This window comes from Orycteropus afer, unplaced genomic scaffold, assembly GCF_000298275.1.
Source record: "Orycteropus afer afer isolate SDZICR_OR568_19922 unplaced genomic scaffold, OryAfe1.0 scaffold00011, whole genome shotgun sequence".
Classification (NCBI taxonomy): Eukaryota; Metazoa; Chordata; class Mammalia; order Tubulidentata; family Orycteropodidae; genus Orycteropus; species Orycteropus afer.
Genome location: NW_006921598.1, coordinates 16,275,200 through 16,283,656, shown reverse-complemented (window position 1 = coordinate 16,283,656; position 8,457 = coordinate 16,275,200). Strand labels below are relative to the sequence as shown.

The following is an 8,457-nucleotide window of genomic DNA, read 5'->3' as shown; positions in this document are numbered from 1 at the left end:
AAAAAAAAAAAAAAGAAAGAAATTAGCAGGAAATACACTAAGATGTAACAGGATTGGTTTGGGGATAGAACAAATAGGTATGGGTCTTTCCTTTTATTTCTACCTTTTGGTATATTTCAATTTTTCTATGTTGAATGTATATTACTTTTATAATCCATTAACTCAAGAAAATTAATTAGCCCCTACTATGATTGTTCTAGTTAGGGATATATCAGTGACAAGAATAAACAAAAAGTCTGACCTTATAGATCTTTTATTCTAGTAGGGATAGAGACAGAAAATAAGTATAATAAATCAGTATGTTATATGGCATGTTAGAAGGTGATGGGTGCTATGGATATAAGGCAGGACTGGGGGTGATATACAACAATCTGAAACAAGTTGGTTAGGGTAGGCTTCCCTGAGAAAGTGAAATCTGAACAAAACCTGTAAGTAATAAATTATTTGGGCAAAGTACCAAATAGTACCAAGTCCCTAAGGTGACAGGGAGTGTTCCAAATAAATTCAAGAAACAATAAGAGGCCAGTGTGGTTGTAACACAGCAAGTGATGGGAACAGAGTAGAAGCAAGATACTGTAGAGCCATGTATACCATTATAAGAATTGATCTTTACTCTGACCAAGAAGGGAAATCACTGGAGGATTTGAGCAAAGAAGTGACATGACCTAACTCATATTTTGACTACACAATTCAGGCTGTAGTGATGAAATAAACCCTGTAGACCAGAGATGCAGGCAAGGAGACCAGTAAGAAGGTTATAAAGTAATCGATGGCAGAGAAAATGAATGGTAGCTCAGATAAGGAGAAAGAGGTCAGAAGTGGAAACAGTGAAAATTGGTATGGATGTATTTAGAAGGCAGAGTCAATGTTATCTTCTGACAAGTTGAAACTTGTATGTGAATGAGAAAAATCAAGATTTAACTCCAAGGCTTTTGGACTGAATAACTGGAAGAATGGAGTTACCATTAACTGAAATGGGGAAAAGTGCAGGTGCAGCGAGGTTTAAAAAATGTTGGGCATAGATGGGAGGGATTAGGACGAAGGCAGAAAGATAGTTCATGCTAGATGTGTTAAGAAGGAAGTGTCTATTAGATTTTTAAGTAGGTTACGTACACAGATTTGAAGTCTGGAAAATACATACCAACCGTCATCAAGTTGATTCTGAATCACAGTGGGAAGTGTATAATATTCTTTAAGTCAAATATTTTTCAAATATTTCTACCAGCGGTGAAATACTTTTTAGCAATGACATGACCAAAGCAACTGTTCAAACATTTAATCGTATAGTTAATAGACATCAAGTGAATTTAGGATTTTTGAGATGTTAGGTACTTTTAGCTTTGTTGTTGTTGTTGTTACGTGCCATCCATCGAGTTGGACCCAACTCACAGCAACTCCTCCTTGGGTTTCCGAGGCAGTATCACTATGGAAGTAGATTGCCCCATCTTCCTTCCGAGGAGTGGCTGGTGTGTTTGAACCGCCAGCCTTCTGGTTAGCGGTCAAGTGCCTTAGGCACTATGCTACTTCATTTAAAAATGAAGGTGTTCTGGTGGCTTAGAGGATAAAGCATTTGGCTGCTAACCGAAAAGTCGGTGCTTCGAACCCACCAGCTGCTCTGCAGGAGAAAGATGAGACAGTCTGATTTTCTAAAGATTTTGTTGTTGCTGTTGTTACGTGCCATTGAGTTCTCTCTGATTCATACTGACCCCTCCCCTTAGGTTTCTGAGGCAGTATCACTACGGAAGTAGACTGCCCAACCTTCCTTCCGAGGAGTGGCTGTGGGTTTGAATTGCCAACCTCTGGTTAGCAGTCAAGGCACTACGCTACCAGACTCCTAAAGCAGATTGCAATGTCTTTCTCAGATGCAGCAGCTGGGTGGGTTTGTACCTCCAACTTTTTGGTTAGTAGCCTAGCACTTAATTGTTGTGCTACCAGAGCTTGGAAACCCTATGGGGCAGTTCTACTCTGTCCTAAAGCGTCACTATGAGTCAGAATTGACCCAATGGCAGGGGGTTTGGTTTTTGTTTATTTAAAAATACATTTATTATTAGTAGTATAATGCGTAGGTAATGTTTTTTTACTCAATCTATTAAATAAGAAGTAAATTTGAAATATATTTATACACAGTTTACTTAAGAGAGTTTTAGGATATACTAGAGTTGGAAAAAAAGAACATACTAGTTGGCACTTAATTGAAGCATAAAGAAAGTGAAAAGGTCTACAAACTCTTCTTAACACACCTCAGATGTTAGAGAATTTATACAAATGTGTATTATTCTTAGATTAGGGACAGATCAGTCTGAAAACACTGTCAGTAAATTTACAAATAAACCTAGAAAGTATGGATTCTTTATGAGCCATCTCAACAGGCATTGAAATGTCAGACAGGTTGACTTCTGACCAACTGTCTTCTAAAAGGGAGATAATAACATTTTTAAATGTTAGTTTTATTTTATGAAATTTTAATATAGAATATTATTATGATTTGCTTAGAAAACAGTACAAAATAATCTCTGCTTTTAGAAGAAATCATTCCAATTTTTTTTTCCATTGTTGAAGTATTAAGTCTAAAGACTAGAGAAGTGTTAAAAAAAAAGCATGACAGTAAAACTGGAACATGAGGAAAAATTATTATGTTAATAAGAATATGCAGTGAGGCATAAAGAAAAAATCACATGAAGGAATTAATCAGAATTAACAGAGAGTGTCAAAAAAGAGGCAATTTGAGTAAGCAATATATATATGCGTGTGTGTATATATATATATATATATATATATATATATATATATATATATATAAAGACAAGTAGCACATTCTGCTGTGAGTACATCATTGGCCCATGAGCATTTTTAAGGCAAGGTTGTCTCATTCTGCTCTGTATTACCAGCTTCTAGCACAGTGCCTGTACAGGGAAGGCACATAGATGAATTAGAGAATTTAATTATGTAGATACTCTTCATTATTTACACAAAATGATGCATAAGTTGAAGAATGTCAAAAATGGGCTATACTCTTCACCAAATCTTCTCAATTTTATTACTAGCTGGCACTACCAGCAGTAATAGCTGATGGAAACTTCATCTGATTTGTAATAACACAAAAATAAATAGAACCTTAGCATTAGGACTGAAAAAAACCCAAATATATATATATATATAATGCATGTATATTTTATATATATTTACAAATGTAAAGTGCTACCTGCCAAATATTTTAAATTAATAGCATGGAACATTAACAACTTTAACACATCTGTTTTCCATGAATATGTGACATTTAAGTAGGCTGACTAACTTTGCTTATAAAGAGCTGCATGATGACAAAAAGAGAATGTTCCTCAAAATAAAGAAGCACGACTGTCAATATATTTTAATGTCTACAGCACTGTAAATATCTCCCAAATCAAATGGAAAAACAATTGGATATGTAAATTCTCCTGTTACAGGAAATTTTTCACAATCCAATCTCTAGAATTTTATGACTGAAACGGCTAAGACATACATGTTCTACTCAATATCAAAATCCATGAGTCCACAATGAAATTAAAAAGAGAAAACAAAAAAGGAGAAAATGTCTAACTATTTTTGGCTTATTTTATTTTCATACACAAAAGAAAGTGGAGAGAAACACTGAATTATAAAGCCTTGACTTTGCAACCAGCAAGAAATATTGGTTTAGGCAAGTCTCATTAATGTATGCAAAACCCACTAGAGGAAAAGTTGTTGTAGAGCAAGAAATTCATATACTCTCAACATAGTACCCCATAGTTGACTTACTAATTAAAGAGGAAAAAAGGTAAATTTACTTGGAGAAACCTGGCAGACACCACCTTAACTATATGGTCAAACTTAACATCAGTGATGACTGAACAAACTGACAATTTTTATCTTCCAATGTAGCACAATAGGAAGTACCAACATTGTCTTTATGGTATTTCTTGCAAAAATATTTGACCTAAATCTAATCTAATCATGAGGAATTAACCAAAGAAATATGGGACACTACCAGAAAATGGGTTCAAAATACTTAAATATGTCAATATTATGAAAGGCGAAAGAGAGGGAGAGAGACAGAGAGAGGCTTGTTCTAAAATTAAAAAAAGGAAAAACCAAATGCAATATGTAGTTTGTAAAGACTAAGATCCGATTAAACAGCTATAAAGGAAATTACAGGGACAATTGAGGAAAAGTACATAGACTAAATACTAGATGATCTTATATAAAATTTTGGATCATACTGCATTACAGTCAATTTTGAGAGTGTACTAATGGTATTGCAAGGAGACCTGGTGGCACAATAGCTAAGTAATTGTCTATTAACTGAAAGGTTGGGGGTTTGAATCCACCCAGTGTCTCTGAAGGAGAAAGACGTGGTCATCTGTTCCAGTAAGATTACAGACTAGAAAACCTTATGGGGAAGTTCCATTCTGTTTATGGGGTCATTATAAGTTGGAATATACTCCATGGCAATGGAGTTGGATTGTACTTATACAGGTAAACTTCCCATTTCTTAGGAGAAAGATGCTAAGATATTAAGTATCACTCTATTTGCTTTCAAGTAGTTCAGCAAAAGTTGTGTGTCGGAGTGTGTGGTGTGAATGTATATTAAATACATGAGAGTTTTATATAGAGATAGAGATACAAACCAAATATGACAAAATATTAATAAAGGTGAATTATTTCAAGCACATAGTTTACAAGTATTCATTATACTACTCTATCAACTTCTTCTAGGTTTGAAATTTTATCAAAATAAAATGTTGGGAGAAAATGTATCATAAGATCAATTTTATCATTTTATATAAAGAAGGAAATTGAAGTCAAGGTCTCTGTTTATGAATCAGGTGCTTTGGTTATGCTGATAAAAATGTAGAAGCAAATACATGGAGTGAAAGTGTTGGGCTCCTATAAAGACAATAAGGCCAACTGTAGATTACAAAATTCATTTTGTATTAAATGCTGAGCCACATGGTGTAATTTCACTTCTCTATGCCAAAAGTAGGGTTTATCAACCTTGGCATTACTGATATTTTAGGATGGATAATTGTTGTGGGGACTGTTCTGTCCACTGCTGAGTACTGAGTTGAGCATCCCTGGTCTCTAGCTAATGGATGCCATTAGACACTTCAATTCCCTGCAACTATGACAACCAAACATGTCTCCCGACATTGTTGGGGGTGGAGAGTACAGCAAAATCCCCTGCGTTGAGGACCACTGGTCTAGAGTATTGGCCCTTAACACTTAAGGCCAATTAATGCTGGTTTCTCCTGTAAATATAAACTTTACCTGCTAATGACTGAACCTTGGCTTTAGGGCAATCACTAATACTTCCCTAAACTCACATTATCATATATTATGGAAATTATAAACTACAGCAAATGTATTTATTTCTGTAGTTTAATACCTCTTTAGATGATCCATTTAAAAAGTATTAGTAGGTGTTTTAGGAACCACTTTGGTAAAAGGTGATGTGATTCTATTAAATGGGTAATTCTGCTAATAAAACAGAAAATAGTTTAGGAAATGTCCTTGATAGTGCTTTTTAAAAAATAATGTAATAATTTTTGAACTTCTGAACCACACTGTAACTGGAGGGTCCAGCTAAAGTGCAATCATATTACAGAAAACTCATCAATTTCTGTCTGAAATTATTCTGAGAGAGAGAACTTCTACAATTATGATATTTACTTTGGAACAGCAAACTAAGAATAACTTGGTTATTCTATTAAAGGGGACAATACTTAGCATACAAGCCTACTGGCTATAAAACAACCATTTTACAAGTCATTCTAGTTGTTGCTTTAAAAGACTTCAATGTAAGGGTTCAACATATAGGAAGTTCCCTGTTGTTGTCAGGTCCCCTCAAATTGGCTCTGACTCATAGCGACTCTATGCACAACAGAACAAAACACTGCCCAGTCCTGCACCATCCTACAGTCTTTGCTATGCTTGAGCCCATTGTTGTAGCTACTGTGTCAATCCATCTCACTGAGAGTCCTCCCCCCCTTTTTTTGCTGACCATCTACTTTTCCAAGCATGATATCCTTCTCCAGGGACTGGTCCCTTTTGACAACATGACCTTAGTAAGACAAAGTCTGGCCATTCTCACTTCTAAGGTACATTCTAGCTGTACTTCTTCTAAGACAGATTCATTGGTTCTTCTGGTAGTCCATGGTATTTTCAGTATTCTTTACCAACACCACAATTCAAATGCATCAATTCTTCTTCAGTCTTCCTTACTCATTGTCCAGCATATACATACATATGAGGGAGGCTACTGAAAATAACATGGCTTGGGTTAGGCGCACTTAGTCCTCAAAGTGACCTTTGCTCTTTGACACTTTAAAGAGGTTGCTTGCAGCAGATCTGCCCAGTGTAACATATCATCTGATTTCTTGACTGCTGCACGATGGGCACTGATTGTGGATCCAAGTAAAATGGAATCTGACAACTTGAATCTTGTCTCCATTAATCATGATGTTGCTTATTGGTCCATTTGTGAGGACTTCTGTTTTCTTTTTGTTGAGGTGTTATCCATACTGAAAGCTGAAGACCCTGTTCTTCATCAGTAAGTGCTTCAAATCATCACTTTCAGCAAGCAAGGTTGTGTCATCTGCATATTACAGGTTGTTAATAAGTCTTCCTCCAATCCTGATGCCATGGTCTTCTTCATGTAGTCCAGCTTCTCAGATTATTTGCTCAGGGTATAGACTGAGTGAGTATAGTGAAAGGCTACAACCTTGACACCCACCTTTCCTGATTTTAAACCACACAGTACCCTCTTGTTCTGTTTGCACAATTGCCTCTTGGTCTATATATAGGTTCCCTGTGAGCTCCATTAAGTGTTCTGGAATTCCTATTCTGTGTAGTGTTCCCTACATGTCATGTAATACCCCTGGGAGATTTGGAGATTTGAATTGTTCAACTACTCTACATTTCTTTAACATGATGAACAACTTACTGTTAGTATTTGCCAAATAGCATACATGTGTGTATCTATATTTTTCAAATGAAATTCTACAAGTCTTCTATAGGCTCTTCAAGCAAATGGTTCTAATCACAGAATCCACTTATATACACATAAGTATTGCTAGGCAGAGAGAGAGAAACACTTTGTATGTTAATTACAAAAATTTCTGAATTAATCAAAGCACTCAACAGAGGTACTGAATTTCTGTCTAAATTGTGAACAATGAAATGTAAATGTGAAAGAAAACACAAATGGTTGTGATTATACCACTGTGCTTTAATTTTTCTAAATCAGTATCATTGTATAAAAAGGCTTATTTTATGTTCAAGTAAAAATATTAATTATTCAGCTATTTAAATATATATACTCAAAATAATATATGATTTCTGTATTTCTTCTTCTCAACTGCCTGCATTAGGTTTGTGCTAATATAAAGTTATCAAGAGACACAAGGTCATTTTTTAGAAGATGGAAAGCAGTAGCATTTTATGTGTAAAATAGAAGGAATTAACAAATAAATAATGTATACTGCCTCTCATGAAGCCCAGAACCCAGCCTTAATATGCTAAATGGAGAAATGTACACCTCTGACTGTCAGATGTCCAGTCCCTTATTTGTCTGATAAACATAATAGCAAATGGGAAAACTAGAAAGTATGTGAACCAAGATATAAAGGAATAATGAAATCATTTTCTTCTTTGGGCAGTAGGCATAATGATCTTTTCAGAGAAAGAAATAAGGTAAATTTTACTAGACTATAGGTAATTATGGATAAACCAAGGGAAAATAATATTTCAAATGCAAAAAAACAAAATTGGTGATTAAAAGCATTTAAAAAAAACCAAAAACCCAACAAACTCACTGGCATCAAGTCAATTCTGACTCATAGTGACCCCTCCTTAGTTTCTGAGGCAGTATCTCTATGGAAATAAGTTGCCCAATCTTCTTTCTGAGGAGTAACTGGTGGGTTTGAACTGCTGGCCTTCTGGTTAGCAGTCATATGCCTCAGGCACTACACTACCAGAGCTCCTATAAGCATTAAAGTACCCAGAAAAACCAAAGTTTCAAGCAGTGCTGTTCTTCCCTAAAGACCATCAACATGGATAAATCATGAGGAAATATAGGTATACATGCTTCAGTGCATATGTAATTTATCTAAAGTAATCTTTACATTTTCCATGTTTTATATTAAAAAGTATTTATTCTGATTATATATTATACAGATCAAACCTCAAGAATTACATTTTGCAATTATTTTCATCTGAGAATATGTGTTAATTTATTCCTGTACATGTATGCACTTAGGATAAATTTGTACACTAGAGTATTTTTGAAATTGTGTCTATAAAATGTTTGTTTTCACACTGAAGTCTTGAAATGGCAAAACATGGCGTTAATGTTCCACAGCCACATTGTCTGCTTTGCTCTTGAGCCTTAGAATCCCTCTCACACAGCACTCCAATCAATCCCCCAATCAGTAGTTGACA

The 8,457-nt window shown here is 35.1% G+C and overlaps 1 protein-coding gene across 1 annotated transcript in view; it reads right to left on the bottom strand.

Annotated features, from left to right (window-relative positions):
- SNAP91 (synaptosome associated protein 91) overlaps positions 1-8,457 on the bottom strand; it is a 185,205-nt gene that overhangs the window by 97,007 nt on the left and 79,741 nt on the right. The gene's annotated exons all lie outside the window — the stretch shown is intronic.